We start from the raw sequence: 25,196 nt of genomic DNA on the forward strand, positions 1-25,196 counted from the left end.
CTGGCTAGAAGAGTAATTGTGTAATTTGTTTTCGAATTACAACCCTGTCCGCTATCAATTACATAGAGCGGAAGCCACACAAGGAACGGCTTTCAGATATAGTGCCGATGCTTCACATCTAACAGCTTGCTCGCTAGAGGTACACATACGCACATAACACGACAAATTTTTATTTGGTTTGGTATTTAGCATAAATGGCGTTTTAGTTATATATGTAATAAATTCTTTCACGATGAAGTAAATTATGTCTTTAGAAAAAGAAAGTAAAATAATTTTTAAAGGCCTTTAATCTTGTGCACAGAGATTTTGTGGCCCATGCAGAGCGAAGACCAGAAATTTGTGGTGTAACTTCACTAGAATAAGGGATCGGTTGGTAGGACATTTCCTGAGGCATCAAGGGATCACCGATTTAGCATTGGAGGGCAACGTGGATGGTAATAATCGTGGAGGGAGACGAAGAAATGAATACACTAAGCCGATTCAGAGGGATTAAGGTTGCAGTAGGTACTGATTGAAGAAGAAGCTTGCACAGGATAGAGTAGTATGGAGAGCTGTATCAAACCACTCTCTGGACTGAAGACCATAACAACAACAAAACACAATTTATATTAAATTTTATATTTATTTATATTTACATTTATGTAATTTTTATTTATACAAGTTATTATTATATAATTTATAATAGATACGTTCTCCCTTAGAAAGTTGTGGCGTCTATAAGATTTTCTGCGATACCTGCTCTTCTCACTACATACGACAAACAGGACGCGCTTTTACAACAAGATGTAATGAACACCTGTTAAGATAAAAGTTGTACTAGCCCCAAAAATTCGTCTTGTGAGACCATCTTCTGATTACATATCACGTGTCTAAAGCCATTCCTGATATCAACTTCTTGCACACCGAGAAGAAACGGCGTAGATTAAATATTCTTGAAAAATTAGGGATTTTTAAACATGTTTCTCCAAATGATAGCCTCATTCTCAATGATCTGCTGCAGTTGCGTAACAAAAATGTCTTCAACGGTATAAAGCCGTTGCTTGACATTTAATTTCGGGTCTCCTCGTGCAGTTCACCGAAATGTTTTTTTCCATCTGTCGTTTCCTAATTTTTCATTTATTAAAAGGTTTATTGGTTGTATTTCATGTTATATCGTTTTTTTACAGAATGCGTCATTTAGCCCTTTCTGTATTTTCTGTAATGACGTTTTTATGCTTCAAACTGTACTTCTAAGACCTGATGTAGACTAAATGTTACTTTATCTGTGACTGTTAAACAAAACATTACCTTTTCCATCATGTACTGAATAATATTCATTACAATTTTCTCCTGTCTACATTTGAATGTTATGTAGCTAAGTAGTACCTGCGGCTACTAGATGGCGTTTTCTCTGCAATGTCATGTTCACCAGCCGCACTTGTTAATGCGGCCGCCTCAGTCCGTTGCAAACTTTGGCTGTACAGGTATGAGCAACCCTTAGAGGTCAGGCCGGCTTTCGCCGCCGTGCAGTGCAAACGTGTTGTTGTTTCCGCCTGCGGAGCTCGCGCGCTCGCTGCTGTTTACATTTCAGCGGCCGTCACTTAGGTGTGGCTTCCATGTACTAGAACCATGGCCAACCGTTTTAGGACATCAACACTACGATTCAACTTCTGCAACGGCTACACACGACCAAAGGCCTTGGAAGTAGAGCGCTTCCTACGCGACGTTGCTAAGATCCCAGCTTCAGACAGCTTTGGCATCCATTTGTCCATATTGAGCAGTACGGTGTGCGTCAAAGTCGTCAGTGACGCGGTATGTGAAAGACTCCTTCGTGACACCAGCCATGGATTACGCTTTTGCCACGCCGACGGCAATGTCGGAAATGTCGGATCGGTCACTGTCGACCATGCCGGCGTAGGAAAGCGCACCATACGAGTTTTTGAACTCCCGTTCGAGCTCCCGGCGGAAGACGTTATCGCCGCTTTCCCCCCCTATGGCACTGTACATGGCCACACTGCCGAACGCTAGGCGCAATTCCAAACGTACCCCGTTCTTAACGGTGTATGACTGATCACCATTGATCTCCATCGCCACGTGCCATCTTACCTGCAAATTAGCGGGTACCGCGCGGTTGTCATATACGACGGCCAACCCAAGACCTGTTCCGGGTGCTGCAAAGAAGGCCACCTCAGATCTGAGTGTCTTCAGCGACGAATCATCCAATTGCCAGCCGCTACCGTGGCACCTCCGGCTCCGACGACGGTTTTACCGATCACCTACGCATCGGCGCTCTCTTCTCCTCCAACCGACCGCCGCCCATCGGACCATGTACCGGTGACCCTTCCAGCTGCTACGGATACCGCCGGGGCTGACAAGCCTCGCTCCAAGCCTAACGCTATTCCGGCGCCACTACCAACAGCGATAACTTCCGACCCTCACCCGCCCGATCATATGGACGCCCCTTCATTTGACGTTCCCGCGACGGCCTTCCTCTCAGAGCGACGTGACTCCCTTCTGTCTCCCGACACGGAGGGCCGAAACCGCAAACAACGTTCACCTAAGAGACGCAAGAGGAGGCGCCGTACGGTCTCGGAACGAGACAGATCACCTCCCCCTGATGCTCCAGGGGCCGTCCGACCCGACGAGGCCTCGGAGAGCCTGCACGACGATACGAATGACGACAACATGACGCCGACTGTGGCTGTGTCGATGCCTACATTACTGGCTCGCCCAGGTGCTCCTGAACCAATGGGCTCCACTTTTGCGACTGCCGCCGAGACGTCCTGCGCCCCTACGACTGAAGTGGAACGTACGTCCAACACAACTCCTTCAATGGTGCGGAGTGAGGACGTCGATGAGGACCCGGACCACACACTGGGGACAGAGTTACCCCAGACGGAAGCATCGTTACGCCGCTGATAACGCCGTCAGGTGGCGTACGGCACGGCTCGCCGTTGCCTCGCCCCTCTTCATCCTCCGCCGGTGGAGTTCCCCTCCACGGCGGGTTAGGACTGCAAACCTACCGAATAGCGAAATCAACACTATTAGCTCACCCGTGAAACTTCAACTGCTGCGAGAGATGATATGGGCGTCGGACGTCGACGTCGCACTACTACAGGAAGTACACTTGGCCACACTTCTAGACGTCGCGAGATATAACACTTATCCTTCTCCTGGTGACCACCTGGGACGCGGCGTAGCCATCTACGCCAGAGAAGGCATTCAAGTGGCCGATATCACATACCTACCATCTTCCAGAGGCATGGCCATCACCGTCATGGGGACACGTATCGTCAACATTTACGTTCCGTCAGGCTCCACCCGCAGACGCGACAGGGCAATCTCCTATTGAGAAGAAATCGCTCCTTTGTTTCTTGGACGCTGCGACCATTACTTGCTCGGGGGTGATTTTAATTGTGTCTTGCACCCTAAAGATCAAGTGCCCGACTACAACACCTGGCAAGAACTGCGTCTTGTCGTCCGAGATCTGTTGCTCCGCGACACTAGGGAAGTTCAGCACGGCGACCCGCCTGGAAATACTTACCAGACGAGTCACTCCGCGAGCCGTCTTGATAGAATTTACGTCTGTCGGGAACTCACACCTGCAGTCCAAGGCGCAGAACTTTGGCCCCTGGCCTTTCCGGACCACTGTGCCTACATCTGCTACATTCTCTTCCCCGTGCACCGTGGATGCTAAACACCTCCAATCGTCGTGATTCCGAATGTCTTCAACGTGTTACCGAACCATGGGCCACCTATGAACGTCGCTTACCTAAGTACTGCACGACCTTGACCTGGTGGCTGGAATGTGCCAAACCTGCCATTCGACGTACCTCGATTCAGTATGGAAAGGAAGTTGCTGCGTGGCGCAGGCACACTATCGACTATTATAATGCCGTTCTCCGCGACGTGGACGCCCAACCGCCCACCCCCGACACCCAGAGGGAACGCAGCCGGATTAAGGCGCAAATTGTAGCGTTGACCCGCCGTAGACTGCAGGGGGCTATGGTGCGAACCCGATGTCAAGATTCCGCGGAACAAGACTACCAACAACCACGCTGAGGAGTCTGTGTTGCCACACGTAACTCGCACCCTCAGCAGCGACGAAGCGGACTAGCTGATGGAGCTAATTACGCGTGACGAAGTCCACGATGCGATCAAGAAAGGTGCTCTGAATAAGTCACCTGATGTCGACGGATTGCCGATAGAATATTATCGCGATTTCCTCACACTAATGGCGTCACGGTGGACAACGATGTTTCATGAACTGCTGACGATGGGGAACCCCGTACCACCGTCCTTTGTCACGGCAATTATTATACCCATCCACGAACCGACACCAGATGTGCCGACAGCACATTACCGTCCCCTGACTCTGCTTAACGCAGACTATAAAATTTTTACGCGCCTACTGGCAACGCGATGCCGCAAGGTCCTGCCCAGCATTCTATCCCCGGAACAGATAACTCCCAGCGGCTCAGTTAATATACAAACGGCCACAGTAGAATATCGCGATTTAATTGCACTGGCAGCGGCGTGCAGACTCCGCGCCGCAGTGGTTGCCATTGATTTTGACAGCGCATTCGACAAAGTGCGGCATCTTTTTCTGTTCTCAGTGATGAACCGCATGGGTATTCCACCAGCCTTTATCGACGTCATCCGGCGCCTGTACAGCACCGCCGAATCACTGATTCAGGTTAATGGCCCTGTGGCGGGACCAGTGGCGATCCGGCGTTCCGTACGGCAAGGCTGCCCACTTTCGACCCTACTCTATGCCATAAGCCTGGGGACACTCATCGGGAGTCTGATGAGCCACCTTTCTGGTCTCACTTTGCGACGGCATAGTTTTCGATGTCGTGCGTATGCGGACGACCTGCTCCTCTTGATCCGCTCACGGAGTGAGTCACACACGGTACTTGATTTGATATCAACGTACGGCACTGCAGCGGGCAGTAACATGAATGTGGATAAATCCGTGTCGATGCCCATTGGACGCGGCCTCTCACACGACGACTTAGCACCTCTCCCGTGTGTACAAAAACTACGATACCTTAGTATCATTTTCACCTCCACCGTGCGCCGCTCCGCTGCCATCAATTTTCGGCGTGCACTCCAAACAATCCGCACGACGGTGCGTCAAAATCTTCTCCGACGACTCGATTCTTTACAACGTGTCCAATACCTCAATCAACATGTGGCATCCAGAATGGTCCACATCGCACAGGTCCTCCCACTGCCATCAACTATTGGACGGAGCCTCCAGGCGGCCTTCGGATACTTCCTTACGACCGGTACGCTCTTTAAGGTTCGCTACGACACGCTCACCCTTCCCTCGCAAGCGGGAGGCCTTGGCCTTGTCAATGTGCGACTCCGAGCGGCGTCCTCGTACATGTCCACCATGCACAAGCAGTGGCACGGGGGCCCCTCGCTTACGCGCAGCTTGCTGGAAATTCTTGTGCCCGCTTCCATAACACCACCAGTACCAGTCGGACACATCAAGCACCATGTGACGCACATTTCTGACTTCATCGTCGACTTTAGTTATGCTCACACACACCTACCGACCACGCGTTCTCCTCGACCTAAAGATTTTTACAGCCCTCTGCTTCGTTCCATATCAAGCAACAATAGCGAACTGAAACATCCGTCCAAGCGGTTTTTCCCTCACTCCACTGTATATTGCTTCACACCTCTTAGCTTACATCAGTATTATTATTCTTTTTTTTCCTACACCATGTTCATAAAAAAAATACAATTGCTCGCCTCGTACGCGTATAATGTCTTGTGTTATTTTCGCCGGAAGGATGGCATTTCTGTTGTATTTATTTTTGTACCAATAAAGATCTTTGTTCATTTACCTTGTTCCTGGTAAAAAAAATAACAATAATAAAATGAAATTAAAATAAATCAAAAAGCTACTTTGAGGGAGTGATTCAGGGACGCCTAATCATAACTGAACACTCTTATTACTATAAAAATAAGTGTTAAAAAAAGAGATGGATAGAGCGTCTGCCATGTAAGCAGGAGATCCCGGGTTCGAGTCCCCGTCGGGGCACACATTTTCTGCTGTCCACATCGAGGTATATCAACAACACCTGTGAGCAGCTGAGGTTTTCAGTTAGTCATCATTTAAACTGTACATTTGTAATTGCTTGGGTCTTACTCCCAAACCATTTAAACTTTTCATATAGGCAACCCGAACACCTTTCGTCAACTATCTATGAATTGTCATTGTTCGTGAGCAAAGGAAATGAAAAAATCTTCCTAGATCACGCCCGACCCCCTAAGGTGTTCTCCATTCCCAACTTTACGGCGCCAATTGCGGCAGTTAACTGTACTTCATCGACTGTAGAACTAGCTTTTCACGCGGATTAATACATGAGAAATTATGTAAAATGGAGGTAAGAAAAAAATGTTTGTCGTGAATGAAACTTTATAAATTATACCAATACTTACCAGCAACAAGCAACAGAGCAGCCTTCACTGTACTCGACAAAAACTACTACTGCTCTCTGCGTTGTATTTTCATTTATATATGTTTATACACCCGATGGCATCATCGAATGTTATCGTTAAGTTCCCTTCTCACTTCCCGTTCCGTGAACTGTGGTTGCAGAAAATAGCAGCAGATTGACTTTCCTTCTACTTGAAATGATGTGTTATCGTTCGCGGTGTCTAATTATAATCAACATTACAACTACAGCATTCTATAAACCTGTTCACTATTCTGGGTCATTTAGTTTGTTTCTTATTTCCCTTCCTTTTTTTGCGTTGTGTGTCACTGTAGTGGTTCAAATGGCTCTGAGCACTATGCGACTTAACTTCTGAGGTCATCAGTCGCCTAGAACTCAGAACTAATTAAACCTAACTAATCTAAGGACATCACATACATCCATGCCCGAGGCAGGATTCGAACCTGCGACCGTAGTGGTCGCTTGGATCCAGACTGTAGGGCCTAGAACCGCACGGCACTCCAGCCGGCGTGTCACTCTAGTAGAGGCGAGGAAACAAGAGACAGGCGCCCATGGAAATTAACTGCCACGGCTCAGCAACACAATTGAGTTGATATTTTCACACACGTCTTAGGGGTGGTACTTGCCAAATCCTCAATGAGAAGACAATTTTCTACTAAAGCGACTTTTTAGAATTTACTGGTAATACTTTTGAACATTAGTACAACTCAATTTAGGCACAGGCGTGAAAGTGATATTTTTTTCTCTTTTAATGTACTACGGCTCGAATCCTAATGGAAGGAGGTGAACAGAAGTCAGTGATCGTTTATACCATTTACCGTCCAGTCTAAAGAGCTTTCCATTTTGAAGAGGAATCTCTTGTGCCTTGAGCATTTTATACCTAGGAACTTATGAGCCTACATACTACAGTCTAGTTACCAATCTTAGAATCACACGAGGAAGTGCACTCTAGAGACTGCCTCAGCAGTTTCCACGATATTGTAAATTCTTTTGTTTGAGTCCTGTATAATACATTAAATCTATTTGAAATATATGGTTAATTCTTTAGTTACAGACTATTATACCAAGTTATCCATATATATTGCACTGGATAAAATTTGGGAGTGCTATATGATACGGGCACGTAAAATTCCCCTCCTTAAAAGATCATATTCCGTGTAACGGTTAACAAACCGACACATTCTGTAGACACTAGCCGTCATTTGACAGACTAGACCTGCATTATTTGATAGGATCGAGTCTAGGTACACAATTCAACACCGAAATGGCAGATATCTGCTGAAACTCTGGAGAAAGAGCACGTAACGACTCTTAGGAAAGACATCATATATAAAGTATGGACGGTTACCGAATGCTTCTTCGGTCGTGCGCCTTAATAAGAAATAATATAACAGTAGACACTGCTGTGATTTGGAAAATGGGAAAACCTTCAATCTGGGGGAGTAAATTTTGTAAGGAAATATTTTAAAGATCAAATACCCAGCTGGTCAAAAGAGAAAGTGTATAAATTGTTTAGAATTACTACCGTGTCCTCTAACCTTCTAGTAGAGGAAAAGTCACAAATGGAACGACTTACAGAGAAAGAGCCGATGCTTCACATCTCACAACCAGCTCCGCTGAGGTAAACATGCGTACTTAACATGAGAAATATTTAATTGTTTTGGTTTTTGGCGTAAATGGCATATTAGTTATATATGTAGTACACCTTCACGTGGAAGTAAACTATGTAAGATTGTCCTTAGAAAAATGAAGTGAAATAATTTTTTTAAACGCCTTGAAACTTGCATTTTCCAAAAACAGACATAATGTCAGGTGGGATACCGCAGTAACTGGATATAAATTGTTACTTATAATTCGTCTTGATTGCAAAAATGATTAATTACATGACCGGTTTCGGTTCCTCTAGAGCCATCATCAGATCTGCAAATTTCGGTTACAGGAGTAACTCGTCTATACACAGCAACCTTCACATGCTGCGTCCTGTTACCGAAAAAATAAGTGGACAGATATGTCAACAAAAGTGAGCTCTGCGAACACTCCTATAGAGGTCTTGTTATTTACTGTTGGTACAACAAATGTCAGACACTCCCTTTCCTACAGAGCACTCGTACATCTGTTTCTGCATCCCCAGCATAACATGAACAGGAAGTCACGAATGTAGACTTCCTTTGACTACATTCCCATTAACAGTATAGTATCCATTTTGTTGATGAGCTTTTAATTGCTTCATCTTCGCCTTGTTCGTAAACATAGTGATGGGCTTCTTTTGTACTTTTTACTAACAAGGGACATCTTTGGCAACGAAATTTCGGAACCGCACAAAACCATGTATAAAATAAGACCATATCATAGAAAAACCAGTGGTCTGTATAATTTCCATGCAAAACGTTGCATTCTACCGCAAATAGCATTTTAATAGAGAGAAATAAAGTAACATGATGTAAGTGAAAGGTAAATAGGGAACTGGAAGAATATTTACACGTAATTCAGTGACGTCAGTGTAACATGCACTTTCAGTCAACAGTGCAAAAATACTCTGCCTAAAGTAATCATATAGCTCAAAACACACTTATCCTACACACCTGACAGTGCTTATACTAATCCTCATTCTGCAAATGCGGAAGTGGTTAAAACAATGTGGACGAGAACAAAGTCAACATCTAACAAAATCCAAGTTTCTATATTCAAAATCACTGCCATATATTATCAGTCCAACTAACAACAGCACATTAATTACATTTTTAAATAATAATGTGGGTATATCAGTGTCATAACAGGCCTTTCACCAAGTATAGTGCAGAATATGCATATACTCTGTTGCAGAAACTTGATTGTACATGACAGAGCGAAGTGTATAATGACAAACTTATGTGAATCTTCGCTTATGCTTGGAACGGTGCAGTCTTACATAATCAGCAATCCTTCTGATGTAGAGACTATATTGCCGAAAGATGTAACCACCAAGAGATGTTAGTGTTTAGTGCATTTTAGTGGAATATCTTCAGCATAACATCTATGCTTGGAAAACTTGCACCTAGACGAATACGATGCGTATACCCTCACCATCAATTACGCAGCAACACTTTCTTTTCACTTGCTGCGTGTTCGCCAAGAACTAAAGTTAGAAATCGTTTCATGTTGTTCTTTTGTCGTTGTTCTACTTTTGTTTGCCTCCACTTCAATGTTACGTGGGCAGATTGTTTCACGTTTTTTTTTTTTTTTTTTTTTTTTTCAAATATATAGGGCAATAGTGGCTGTAGCCTTATGAAAACAGATGTACAACTTGTTTGCTAGTCAATCCGTCATTGATAAATTGACATCAATTGCGCAGCTGGGGTAGATCTATGTACAAACTACAATACATTAGCTGTAGTTCTCTTTCCTCTGTGGGGCAGTGATGTTGGTGAAGACATTTTGTGCTGGAATAGGCTCTGGTCACTGTTAGATACATTTTCTCTGCGCACACTCTGCTCTGTCATAAACATGTCCACTTCTTCAACAAACTTTGTGCCACCTGAGGTGTACTATTATCGCCTTCTTTGTTCAAAATGGTTCAAATGGCTCTGAGCACTATGGGACTTAACACATATGGTCATCAGTCCCCTAGAACTTAGAACTGCTTAAACCTAACTAACCTAAGGACATCAAGAAACACCCAGTCATCACGAGGCAGAGAAAATCCCTGACCCGTCGTCTTCTTTGTATTTCCGTGTGACAAATGTAGTAAAATGCTTAAATGAAATGCGATACTCAGCTTTAAGATTGTCGATAAAGTCATTCGAAGCTTTGAAATTATCCAAGTCAACCATTTTAGACGCTTCTAGTGCCCACATCTGCAGATGCCAACAGTGAACTGTAAATCAACACGACCTCCCTCTATCTAATTGTGATACCACATGCTCTTTCAGAGCTTCTACTGTTTTCTTTCAAATGATGTCCTGCTGCCTTTCACTAGACACACAATTTACAGTAAATGAATAATTTGATTTACTTTTAATGCCATTATAGTGTCTCATTAGTTTGCTACAGGAATTGAAGCCACGACTGCCACAGCCTTCGTCAGTATTTTCTAGTAGGCTTTCATCAATATCTTCCAGTACACTGGATTTCGACAGTTTGCATGATGATAGGTCGTACTCATTTTGACTGGACTGTTGCTGCTGCCCTGGAGATGAACGTGTGTACTGATTGGACAATCACCTTCAGCTTTAGGTTCTTCCTGTTCTTCCAAATCAGTATCCGTATCTTCATATTTTAATGTTTAACATCTTTAAATCACACCGAGTAGATCTATACAGGTGTGGAATCGTTAAATTTTAGGTTTAACGCTGATATTTAATGGTGTGTGGAATAAAATAATGGTCAACGCCATGAATATATATATATATATATATATATATATATATATATATATATATATATTGCACTAATTCAAATGAAATTCATATCATCACGATAGTCATGAAATGAAAGTCGATTTTAGTAATATATAAAGTATCTGTAAGAACAGCTTACCTGCATTAGATTCAATTACTAAGGTATTGTTCATTCTGGATACTGAAACAAACTGTGTTTACTTGCTGTCCCATGTCACAATGAAGTGGTACGGTAATGTGGCATGCCATAAGTGAAATAAATAAAAATTCCATATTGATTTTCAGTTTAATATCTTTTAGATGTGACACAAAATGGATAAAAGTGTATCCTCCACCGAGACAGGACCAAAGCAGGCACCCATCCCTGGCAACCAAGTTACTCGTGGCTAGCGAAATTTTGCAGCATTGAGCTCTGCCTTACGCCTCCACTCGTGGCTCTGAAGAATAGTCTCACAACGTAAAAGACGAGATTTATTGCAGTTTCCAAGTCAAATGACTTCTGTGGGCTCATAACCATAAGTTGATAACATTATTTCACACATTATGTGAAAATCACTCATATTATTTGATGCAAATCGTACAGAATATCAAGTGATATTTGTAGGCTAATTCTGTGTCATCCAGGAAGTAACCTGTTGGTCACACGATTGCCAACAATATCCTGCACTCTTGTCCAGAATCAGTTAATCTCTACAGACCTGAAATAAAACTTTTAACTAAAAGGAATGGAAAATCCGTAAAACTTCAGATTTTAGCACCGCTAAGAGACATATAATTTGAAAAAAAAAGTGTCATTGAATAACTGGCCTACTGACCTACACTTCATGTATTGTATGTGTTACAGCAGGTCCCTATCAAGTAAAAGTACCTGTAGCCTGTATATCAAATATGATACATCATGATACTACAACACGCAGATACAAAACATCCTTACTTACTGAAGTTTATTGGAATTTTAGAGAATTTTGTGTTAGAAAAATCAATTAACAGAAATCAGAGCTTCTATACATCACTTATTTGTTCTTTCAATGCATTTTATTCAACTGACATGCACATTACGCTGTGTAAAAATGTCGAAAGGGAGTCATTTTAGAGACTAAATTTTGCAGCACAGTTTCCATTGCATATTCTTGTGTAATAATATTTGTGATACGTATATATGACGATTACAGAACATAAGACTGTTACTTCCACCTCCAAGCTGCCTCATATTGTGTGGAAATGTTTTAAGGAATGCCTTTTTAAAGTGAAATACAGGAACGCATCATATATCTGGTCTGTTACGAACTTATGACTGGAGCAACCTTGCATGCTACATCCAGATCTACATTTTTTCTCCCAGCGTAAATTTTTGGCAAATGGAATGCATGCTCGTAGGATGGCTTCTATTCGTATCTTTCTCTGTCTTCTGACATATTTGGTTCAATGGGTTCCTGTAGCACCTCCAGAATTTCTGAATGTATCAAACCTAAAAACCAACCACACTTACATTCGGCGTTCTCTAACTACCTGCAAAATGAATCAGGCAAGTGGAAATATTGTCTTAATATTTGTTGTACTTCCGCAGTTTTTCTGAAACATACATCACTCAAGCATGAGATGGAGCATTTAACTGAAGTATCGGAACGCACCTTGATAAAGTTAATGGGACCACCTCATACTTGAGCGATGTATGTTTCACAGTAACAGCAGAATTGCTGAGACTAATAAGACAGGATTATCACTTGTTAGGTGTGATATGCAGGTAGTTAGAAAACGGCGATCCTAATCCTACAAATCTGACGTTAAGATTTAAATGTTCTGTGTAGATAAAAGACACAGTTATATTACGTCACCACCAATTTTTATTTTTGGTGACATCATAGATTTACTGTGTGTAATCAAAATATCTTTGTTAGTCACGTTTTCGATCAGTGGATATTTGCGTTAATTATCAATTGATATTGTCTTGTATTGTGTGTGTTTGCGAATGCGGCAGTGTGTACGAGTTGGTGAATTTTTGAGTCACTGCAGATTATATTTACAGCTTGAAGTGCATCATCATCATCATCATTTAAGACTGATTATGCCTTTCAGCGTTCCGCCTGAAGCATAGTCCCCCTTATTAAATTCCTCCATGATCCCCTACTCAGTGCTAACATTGGTGCCTCTTCTGATGTTAAGCCTATTACTTCAAAATCATTCTTAACCGAATCCAGGTACCTTGTCCTTGGTCTACCCCAACTCCTCCTACACTCTACTGGTGAACCCATGAGTCTCTAGGGTAACCTTGCTTCTCCCATGCGTGTAACATGACCGCACCATCTAAGTCTGTTCGCCCTGACTGCTACATCTGTTGAGTTCATGCCCAGTTTTTCTTTGATTTCCTCATTGTGGACACCCTCCTGCCATTGTTCCCATCTACTAGCACCTGCAGTCATCCTAGCTACTTTCATATCCGTAACGTCAACCTTATTGATAAGGTAACGTGAATCCACCCAGCTTTCGCTACTATACAACAGGTCGAAAGATTGAACGGTGCACAGATAACTTATTCTTGGTACTGACTTCCTTCTTGCAGAAGAGAGTAGATCGCAGCTGAGCGCTAACTGCATTAGCTTTGCTACACCTCGCTTCCAGTTCTTTCACTATTTTGCCATCCTGTGAGAATATGCATCCTAAGTACTTGAAACCGTCCACCTGTTCTAACTTTGTTCCTCCTATTTGTCACTCAATCCGTTTATATCTCTTTCCCACTGACATTACTTTCGTTTTGGAGATGCTAATCTTCATACCACAGTTCTTACACTTCTGGTCTAGCTCTGAAATATTACTTTGCAAACTTTCAATCGAATCTGCCATCACAACTAAGTCATCCACATATGCGAGACTGCTTATTTTGTGTTGTTGTTGTTGTGGTCTTCAGTCCTGAGACTGGTTTGATGCAGCTCTCCATGCTACTCTATCCTGCGCAAGCTTCTTCATCTCCCAGTACCTACTGCAACCTACATCCTTCTGAATCTGCTTAGTGTATTGATCTCTTGGTCTCCCTCTACGATTTTTACCCTCCACGCTGCCCTCCAATGCTAAATTTGTGATCCCTTGATGCCTCAAAACATGTCCTACCAACCGATCCCTTCTTCTAGTCAAGTTGTGACACAAACTTCTCTTCTCCCCAATCCTATTCAATACCTCCTCATTAGTTACGTGATCTACCCACCTCATCTTCAGCATTCTTCTGTAGCACCATATTTCGAAAGCTTCTATTCTCTTCTTGTCCAAACTGGTTATCGTCCATGTTTCACTTCCATACATGGCTACATTCCATACAAATACTTTCAGAAACGACTTCCTGACACTTAAATCTATACTCGATGATAACAAATTTCTCTTCTTCAGAAACGATTTCCTGGCCATTGCCAGTCTACATTTTATATCCTCTCTACTTCGACCATCATCAGTTATTTTACTCCCTAAATAGCAAAACTCCTTTACTACTTTAAGTGTCTCATTTCCTAATCTAATCCCCTCAGCATCGCCCGATTTAATTTGACTACATTCCATTATCCTCGTTTTGCTTTTGTTGATGTTCATCTTATATCCTCCTTTCAAGACACTGTCCATTCCGTTCAACTGCTCTTCCAAGTCATTTGCTGTCTCTGGCAGAATTACAATGTCACCGGCGAACCTCAAAGTTTTTACTTCTTCTCCATGAATTTTAATACCTACTCCGAATTTTTCTTTTGTTTCCTTTACTGATTGCTCAATATACAGATTGAATAACATCGGGGAGAGGCTACAACCCTGTCTGACTCCTTTCCCAACCACTGCTTCCCTTTCATGGTCCTCGACTCTTATAACTGACATCTGGTTTCTGTACAAATTGTAAATAGCCTTTCGCTCCTTGTATTTTACCCCTGCCACCTTCAGAATTTGAAAGAGAATATTCCAGTTAACGTTGCCAAAAGCTTTCTCTAAGTCTACAAATGCTAGAAACGTAGGTTTGCCTTTTCTTGATCTTTCTTCTAAGATAAGTCGTAAGGTTAGTATTGCCTCACGTGTTCCAACATTTCTACGGAATCCAAACTAATCTTCCCCGAGGTCCGCTTCTACCAGTTTTTCCATTCGTCTGTAAAGAATTCGCGTTAGTATTTTGCAGCTGTGACTTATTAAACTGATAGTTCGGTAATTTTCACATCTGTCAACACATGCTTCCTTTGGGATTGGAATTATTATATTCTTCTTGAAGTCTGTGGGTATTTCGCCTGTATCATACATCTTGCTCACCAGATGGTAGAGTTTTGTCATGACTGGCTCTCCCAAGGCCATCAGTAGTTCTAATGGAATGTTGTCTACTCCTGGGGCCTTGTTTCGATTCAGGTCTTTCAGTGCTCTGTCAAACTCTTCACGCAGTATCTTATCTCCCATTTCATCTTCATCTACATCCTCTTCCATTTCCATAATATTGTCCTCAAGTACATCGCCCTTGTATAAACCCTCCATATACTCCTTCCACCTTTCTGCCTTCCCTTCTTTGCTTAGAACTGGGTTGCCGGCTGAGATCTTGATATTCATACATATTTTGTGTTAACATACCTTAATCTCACCCAGCCAATCTATTGTTTTCAGCATATGATTCATAAATAATATGAACAACAGTAGAGACAGGTTGCAGCCTTGTCTTACCCCTGAAACTACTCTGAACCATGAACTCAATTTACCGTCAACCGTAACTGGTGCCTATCTATGTAAAGGCCTTTAATTGCTTGAAAAAGTTTGCCTCCTATTCCATAATCTCGTAGAACAGACAATAACGTCCTCCTAGAAACCTGGTCATATGCCTTTTCTAGATCTATAAAGCATAGATACAATTCCCTGTTCCACTCGTAACACTCCTCCATTATTTGCCGTCAGCTAAAGATCTGGTCCTGACAACCTCTAAGAGGCCTAAACCCACACTGATTTTCATCCAATATGTCCTCAGCTAATACTCGCACTTTCCTTTCAACAACAACTGAGAAGATTTTACCCACAACGCTGATTAAAGAGATACCTCTGTAGTTGTTACAATCTTTTCTGATTCCATGTTTAGAGATTGGTGTGATTACTGCTTTCGTCCAGTCTGATGGAACCTGTGCCGTCTCCCACGCCATTTCAATTATCCTGTGTAGCCATTTAAGACCTGACATTTCAGTGTATTTGATGAGTTCCGACTTAATTTCATCCACCCCAGCCGCTTTAATTCACTGCAATCTATTGCACATTTTCTCCACTTCCTCACATGTGATCCTATTTCCATCATCATTCCTATCCTATTGTACATCGAAATTTGACTGAAACATTACTGATCGTATTTTCACCTACATTGAGCAACTTTTCAAAATATTCACTCCATCAGGCCAAGGCATCAACAGGATTCAGCAGCAGTTCTCCTGACCTGTCCAAAATACGTGTCATTTATTTCTTACCTCACTTTCGAAGACTGCTAATTACACTCCAGAATGGTTTTCCAGCAGCTTGACGCAAAGTTCCAACCTGTTTCCAAAGTCTTCCCAAGATTTATTCTTGGATGCTGCAATTATCTGTTTGGCGTTGTTTCTATCTTCAACATAACTTTCTCTGTCTACCTGAGTTCTAGTATGTAGCCATTTTTGATACGCCTTCTTTATCCTTTTACAGGCTGCCTTGACTGTGTCATTCCACCATGCTGTTTGCTTCATCCTACCTTTACACACTACTGTTCCAAGACATTCTTTAGCCACTTGTAGTACTGTGTCCCTGTACCTTGTCCATTCCTTTTCCAATGACTGTAATTGACTACATTCTACTAACTGGTACCTTTCTGAGATCACTGTTATGTACTTGTGCCCGATTTCTTATCCTGAAGTTTCTCCACTCTTATCCTCCCACATATGGACCTGACCTCCTGCACTTTCGGCCTCACAATACCAATTTCACTGCAGAAGTGCATCGCCCATCAAATATTTCGTCCGCCCCAGTAGCTGAGTGGTCAGCGTGACGGATTACCGTCCTCTGGGCCCGGGTTCGATTCCCGGCTGGGTTGGAGATTTTCTCCGCTCAGGGACTGGGTGTTGTGTTGTGTTCATCATCATTTCATCCCCATCCGGCGTGCAGGTCGCCCAATGTGGCGCCGAATGTAATAAGACCTGCGATATGGCGGCCGGACCTGCCCCGCGAGGGGCCTCCCGGCCAATGACGCCAAACGCTCATCATCATCATCAAATATTTTAATTACTTTATTGACGGCTGACGGTTACGGGTGTTTCAAGGAATGTGTTTTTCTTTTAAAGTACATTGGAGAGTTAGAATAAATTGTTTAAATCGTTGCAGTACATAGAACTTTCTTGGTCTATGGTGTTAAAAGTATGTCTACCTGCCAAATATGTAAAGTTGCTATAAGAAGTGTGTCGATTAGAGAAGGCCACTTTATTCATTCAGAGTTCTATTTGAGAGCTAACTTTTTGCCATGTCTGGCTGCACACCACCGGAAACTATTGCACAGTTGCACTGTTGGTGGTTCCAGAAGGCAGGAAGAGGGTATATTGACCGATTGACTTAATTTCTGTTAAAAATTTGAAATGAAAGAGACGTTCTGCTCAGCTTACTATCTGACAGCAACATCCTGCCCTCCACTCAACAAACACATTACATTAATATTAAAAATGAAGAAATTCCTCCAGCTGTATTTAAGGTGTCTATTTTATTTAGAGTTACTACCCACCTTCCACACGGAGCACGTTCATATTTCACCACTAACTACTAGTACCAGCCGCACGTACTTCACGTCAACAAGTGTATGGGCCTGAGTATGAGGTTATTACAACGTTGAAACTTGTTGCCAAAATAAAATCGACACCTTCAATACAACTCGAAGAATTTCTTCATTTTTAATATAAATTTATACCAGCTAACGTCCCACTGTCCTCCATTTTAACTATGGATGTTCGATGATAAAACACATTACAAGTCACATATTAAGTCGACAGACCCGCTCTCACTGGAGAGTACAAAGAAGTACCGAGATGCAAAGATTAAATGCAGGAGGTAGAGACCTTATTAGTAAACACACAAAATCCTCCCTCGTGAGTAGCCGGCATGAGTGGCCGAGCGGTTCTAGGCGTTATAGTCTGCAACCGCGCGACCGCTACGGTCGCAGTTACGAATCCTGCCTCGTTCATGGATGTGTGTGAAGTCCTTAGGTTAGTTAGGTTTAAGTAGTTCTGAGTTCTATGGGACTGATGACCATAGCAGTTAAGTCACATAGTGCTCAGAGCCATTTGAACCATTTTGAACCTCGTGAGTAGATAGGACAACAACAGGCAAACATTATATACTGGTCCATTTGAAGTAGGTAACGTTCAAAATGTTGGTGCTTACTTGCTAGTATATCATGGATAAACAAAACTAAAGTTATACACACACCACTAATGAATGAGCAGCTTCTACAATGGTTTTGAATGTTGATGTCCACATAATGATGTATGAATTTAGATTCCACGGTTTGTAGATAAAAGTCCATGTAACTCGACATTTTACATTTAGTACGGAGCATATGTGTACTTTGTACAAGTGTATGTATACGTAGAATAGTGTGTGTACATATACATTATTAACCAGTTGCCATACTATGTAAGACAGTTAGAAGAATCTGTAATGAGCTGTAAATCCTTAGTGAAGTTGTACTTTTATGTCACTTAAAGAACTGAGTCTTGTGTACATGTTGTTTAAACAACGGGACCTTGGAATGGTTCCAATCAAAAGAAGCCACCACACATGTTACGATGTTTATACTATTGTGACAGCAGATGAACAGCTCCTGTTTCGTAAAATGTGGTCGGCCCCTGACGGATTCACAAGCGCATTAACAACTGTACTTCCTTGACCGGCAGAGAGGGACGTCCATTCATGTCCTCTTTCAGGTCACAAAAGGTGTGAAAATCATGCAGAGAAAGATTCTGGCTGAACGGAGCACGTTGCAGTTTTTCTCAGCCGAAATGTTGAAGATCAGGCTTAGTCCGATTGGCAGTTTGGGGGCTTGCATTACCGTGCAGCAAGAGCATTCCGTTCGACTGGCCGAGGTGAAATGGAAATTCCAAGACTAGAAACATCCCACATCTTGTGATATCATACCCACATCATACCTGCCTCCAAGAGTCTTTCCTCGGAACAATGGAGGCTGCAGCATTACGCATATGACATAATTAGTTGTGTGAGGTACCACTAACAGATACTGCATTTTTGCGGTAAATATGGCAATAAATTGCAGTCTCTCAATGTGATTGGCTGATGCATTCGGTGGCTGTGCCCTAAAACTCCACCTTTCTTTCATCAACACTTTTGGATAGGTGAGTTTATCACACAACATTCGGGAATAAGTATCTTTATATAGCAACATATCGCCTACTTCATTTATAAATCATAATTACAAGCGAAACTAAAAGCAAAAGCTTAAAGAAAAGTGACTGTACTTGATAATGTTTTGGGCCAATTTTATTAGAAGTTAAATGAGTTTCACAGAAAAACCTATAATTTGAACAAAAGGAAGTAATGAGTAATGTGTATTTTACCAAAGAGTGACCAAATATGCTAAAATAAGAGGAGGGCATGCTGAAGGAATATGTAAATACTGATGTAACCCAGATTTGTGTTTTTCACTTGGTAAGGTGTTATAGAGGAATAGAGATTTACTGAAGAAACATTTCGTTAAGCTCATCGCTTCAGGAAGATTTAACGAAATGTGCGGCATATGTGAAACCACCGTTAAAAATTAAATAAATTCTTCAATATTTTTGAACTTTGCTTTAGCGTACTGATATGTTGATAGATCGGTATTATGTGATGCAGAGGGATGTCAGCAAATTAATGTGTAAAAGGGTTACGTTTGTATGCAAAGCTCTTTGACGTAAAGGAATTACTTCATACCCAAATGTAAATTAACGATAAGGAAAATGTTATTGCCATTCGATGAAAAAATTCTAATGACTGTAATCACCTCAGGGCAATTTTTTATGGTTAAAATGTTAAACAAATGTACAGAATAATATGAGGGGAAGTACAAAGGGTTTTATGTGACCAGTTGTGATGGAGACACTGGCGAGAGGAGCGCCAAAGGAAAAGATGGTGGAAAGAAAGGCAGTTGCGTGGGAGCCTTCACAGCGTGTGTGTCGGGCTGTGATAGGTCCGGTAAAGTGAGGCTTATATGGTGCTAATGTTGTGAAAGAAGGGCAACCAAATACTCGGACGGCAGCGGCTTTTATGCCCCAAAGTCGTCTCCAGTATATATCAATTCGAAAAGCTAGATTATCCGAATAATTTTATAATGAATTTCGGCCTACGCTCCGACGAGTAAAGATGGCTGCTGCTTGTGACGTGGCTATCAATAAGGACGTCGATCACTGAGGACGTGAAGCGCTGACCGAAACTGTTGTAACAACAGTACTATGAGCCCTCGAGCACGCAACTCAGGGCAAGCATTAATTTTGTAGACTTGTTTGTTTGATCTCAAAACATGTAAGGGTTTACTGTCAACTTACTTTGAAACGAAAAAGTAGATGTGCAAACTTTTTCTTCGAAAATTTCTTCCCCAATCCATCACCAGTTTTGTTTCCTGGTCATGTTTGTTGTGTAATGACGGTTTGAGAGTTAAATTGCTTGTTTGTTTAACAATTGAGTAAAAGGTACGATAAGGAAATTCATTATTATTACGAACCGCTCCTTAGTAGAGAGAGAGAGACTTTCGATCTAAGTAATTCCTTTGGTTTATAACACCATCTTTAAATGTGGTCGCTTTATTCAAAGAAATAAACGACAGTCCATTGAATAACATTAATTTTGCTACAAATTTAAATTTGCCTTGCTTACTAATTCATGATTAACGTAACACGTTTTTCAAAACTAAATATGGCTGCCACTTGGCCAGTCCCACTTTGCTTCCATGTAGTTTCGAAGTGAATTCACGTAAAAAAAAAGTTACAGCCGGTGAAAGGCACTGTCAACACTAAAAGTAAGTAAAACAAAAACGATTAAAGATTTCAAAACTGCTCAATCAGAGCTGGCCAACAAAAATAAATTTTTAGGAATAGTCTTTCTTACAGTAATCCTAACTAAGGTAAGTTTACGAGTCTGCTGTGGTGTGCTACTGCGGTGGGGATGGATGTGGTAGCAGGTAGGTCAGACATTGTACAATCCTGTATGCCCCGCCGAATCTGCACATCGAGCCCCTTCATCCACATTGTGTTTTGGGTACAAGCGCACGTTAAATGATCGCGTTGCAGTGAGAAATCCATTAGGTTACACCAGTCACAGGTTTTCTTGAACATAGAAATTTCATTAACAATATTTGCAGTTACATGTTCCAGTGCAAAGTATACGTTAATAGGGGTGAGTGAATGACTGTATTGTGACTTGAGAAAAGCAGTGGAACGCGGCCGCAGAGACACCGTTAAAATTTTTTGTGGCAATGTCCGCTAGGCGTCAGTGGAGGGGTGGCCCATACGCGCTTCCAAAGGGCGTTCGCTTTCGTCCGGACGGCTGGCGTGGGACTTTCACTCAGCAGCAAACAACTAACGTTATTATGTGCACTGAAAATGTAATTATTTAAATAAAATTAGTGGAAAGAAAGACATAAGGAAAGACGCACGTAGTTAACAGTTTGTTTCTTCCAACTACGTTTCGTAAAGACAGTACGATACCGCACCATGTCGTACGAGAATTATTTAATACTACGAATCGGTCACACTTGGAATCGGCGGGTTCGGTCACATGACGACGGCCATCTTAGTGTTGGCGCTAGTACTGACAGTGTGTGTGTTATCTTGACTGACTTTCAGCGAAAGCCGAACTATTACATTCGTTTCCATTGCGCTTACTTATTGCAGTTTTGTCTTGAAAGTGGCAAGGTGTGCTTCTGCAGAAATATTAGAGGTTGTCAACGATGTCTCCCGCCTGTATTTCCGTTTGTTTTTTGAAGATTGTATTCGCCGGGATACACTACGGTCTGATACTGCATTCACTTGAAGAATGGAGAAGATAGAAAAATTGCAGCGAATTAAAATGGCGAAAGTGAACGCAGACGTGTATGGTAGCCGAGATAGAGTGGATGTAAAATATAGACTGGCAATGGCAAGACAAGTGTCGTAGAAGGAGAGAAATACGTTAACATCGAATATAAATTAAAGTGTAAGACATCTTACCTTAAAGTATTAGTTCGGACTGTAGCCATGTATGGAAGTGAAACATGGACAATAAACAGTTTAGACAAGCAGGTAACAGAAACCTTTAAAATGAGGTGCCACAGAATAATGCTGAAGATCAGACTGCTACATTACGTAACTAATGACAAGGCACTGAACAGAATTTCGGAGGAAAGAAAATTGTGGGCTTAACCAGAATAGATAAAGGGATCAGTTAAAACGACACATTGTGAGACATAAAGAGGCTTGGAGAGCTCCGTCCAACCATAATATAGACAACAACAACTCCCACTTTGCAACTCTTTTGTTATGTAGCCGTTTGTATCTTCAGTAATTGTTATTACGTACTCTTGTTGGCTAACTTCTTTAATCAATATACAACGTGACGAGTAAGTGCCAGCATGCGAATCTTTAACCAGATCCGAATCAAAAATTTATATGTCAAAATAAGATCAGGTGCGTTTAGAAAACACATATTGGGTGAAAACGAGGAGTTGTCAACACTGTTACATCGTGTAGGGCATCGGAATGTAAACAGGACTGTGTCATCCCACATAACCGTGCCAGGCCATGCAGGTCACTGAGTGGTCCGATGAAACATCAAACCTGCAGCTCCATGCAGCCGTTGCGCAAATTCTCGACAGGTTTCTTTTTCATTATTTGGTTCCCGTTCCCTATCTCGTCGTTTGTAAGTTGGGCATCATTTCAACACAGGACAATGGCCTATAAAATGATAGTGGCCAATGGCACTAGAGTGGGATCTATTAACCTGGTGTATGTGTCTACTGACTGCACAGTGGACAACCATGGCTACTCCTGTCAAGTTTATGTAGGGCAGCTTCCCGACGAAACGCACAAAAGATAAATATCGTTTCTGATGCTGAGTGTTTCTCCTGCATATGCTACATAGTATCGTAGACGACGCCATCTTGATAACAATGGTTTTTTTTCACCTGAAGCACAGCCTTCTGGGAAAAAGGTAACCTTCGTATACAAGTAATGCACAGCGGTCGCCCAACGACATAACCTACTACACAAACACATAATGCAATTCTTTAAACAATTCAACTACATCACCAAAAGTAGTTATAGATATGTGAAAAACTGGTTTTTGAAATGATGCACAATAATCTGTTGCTGTGTCATAGCAAGCTAATTCAGCACCTGTGGCCAGAAGACCGAAATGGACGGGTATAGCTATGTGAATGTTTTCTGCACCAAGTAAAGATATTAAACATGATAAAAGTAACGCGGAATAGACGGACGGATCTAGCTTTACTCGTGGAGTTATTTTCGATTCATAACAATCATTATTGATCGGAACACAACCTGCATGTCACCTGTGAACGTGACATTTCACAACCTCCCAGTAGCGCTCAGGGGTTGCAACATGTCGGAACTACAGAGAGGTATGGATTGGTAGAGAGGGGTGACTTACGCGTAAGTAAGCAGAGAAAAACCAGCAACTGTTTCATTGACTTTAATGCATAGAAGTTAAACAGCAGCCCTCACACTGATCGCAGTGATGGCGCCACGTGGCGTCCATCCATGGAACCTGCTGCATCGGCGTCCGGCCACCCAGTGGCTCAGACGTAGCGCTCCTACTCACGTCACGGCTAAGGGATCGCCGGGATACATTAACCTGCGTGTATGTGCATAGGTAGCCTGGGACGTGGCTGGTGCTCCCTCAAGCGCAACTTGTGGACCCCACGTACAGCGCCGAAGGGAAAATAACTGGCCGCCATCGTTGTAGTAAGCCTTAGCAGCCAGGCATATTGGTAAGTGACCGCAGACTGCTCTTCACCCGGGGGGTCGATAGTTGACGCCTCCGATCCGCCCCAGCGGATGGCAGTAGCAGTCCACCAGACGATGTCACTCACAGAGCGGAGGCCACCGGCCACCTCGCGCCCCGCGGCGGTGCAGCTCCAAGGTGCGGCCCGCCCCGCCACAGCTATTGCGCGTCCGTGCAGCGGAGGTTGGTAGAAGTTTCAGCGGGCCGGTTGGCCGACGAAATTCACCACCATAATGTCGTCGATGTTGGCGTGCAGTTTAAACAATCGTTATTCACCCGGATTCTAAACATGGAGATAGTGGCGACACGACTACTCTCCATTTGAGCCTCCGGGCTAGACCCGTGACGTATTTCCTCTGGAGGAGACAGGTGGAGTGCTCTTTAATAGCTACAGCGTCAGGTTCCCTCAGCCCTCTTCGGTCCGTACACGTAGTTCATTAGGTGCCCTTCTATCTGCAATGTATCGGTTCTTCACAGCAGGGCAGTTCCCTGTGCTACCCTGATTTCATCACACTTGTATACAGTGCCCCCCACTGTGCCCCACCTTCCCTCCGATGTGCGGCATCGTAAACCTGAGTCGCAGAATCGTTTACTAAATATCAACGTAACCCGCAAAAGCCATCCGATGTGACATTCGGTTCCTTAACTAATACCTTCAGCCATAGCTGCACGAAATTTAGAAGAATTCTCAAAACACCACTCCTGCACATGGCTTGTGTTCGTGGCGCAGCAACATAAACGTACAAGCTAGACTAGTGAAAGAAGAGCTTCTGATCCCTTAAAATTTGCATGTGCCCTTGCATCGTTAGTTCCTTTGTAATACATTCCATGATGCGTTTGAAAAGTTTTTCTTGGTGTTCAGTTACACTTTAGGTTTCGGAACGACGGTACAATGCCATATTTTGGAATAGAATCATTTCGAGGGAAATGAATTGATCATGGATTTTCTAAAAAAATGTTCAAATGTGTGTGAAATCTTATGGGACTTAACTGCTGAGATCATCAGTCCCTAAGCTTACACTCTACTTAATCTAAACTACCCTTAGGACAAACACACACACCCATGCCCGAAGGAGGACTCGAATCTCCGCCGGGACCAGCCGCACAGTCCATGACTGCAGCGCCTTAGATCAATCAGCTATTCGCTGGATTTTGAATGTTCTGGCCCCCAAAATGCTCAGACATTAATCCACTAGAGCCTCATTAGGTGTGTGTGTGTGTGTGTGTGTGTGTGTGTGTGTGTGTGTGTGTGTGTGTGTTTGTGTGAGGGGAGGAGGGAGGGAAACTTAACAAAAGTTGATGCAGACATGTACTGTGGGGTCCAGCAACGTATGATCCAACTAGTTGCGAAGTCTTTGCAAATGCTAGGTAGTTGAACACCTTT

General features: G+C 42.8%; 1 protein-coding gene across 4 annotated transcripts in view; it reads right to left on the reverse strand.

Annotated features, from left to right (window-relative positions):
* The window catches only part of LOC126457693 (uncharacterized), a 294,532-nt gene that overhangs the window by 168,694 nt on the left and 100,642 nt on the right, over nt 1-25,196 (reverse strand). The gene's annotated exons all lie outside the window — the stretch shown is intronic.

The sequence above is a fragment of the Schistocerca serialis genome, chromosome 2, assembly GCF_023864345.2.
Source record: "Schistocerca serialis cubense isolate TAMUIC-IGC-003099 chromosome 2, iqSchSeri2.2, whole genome shotgun sequence".
Taxonomy (NCBI): domain Eukaryota; kingdom Metazoa; phylum Arthropoda; class Insecta; order Orthoptera; family Acrididae; genus Schistocerca; species Schistocerca serialis.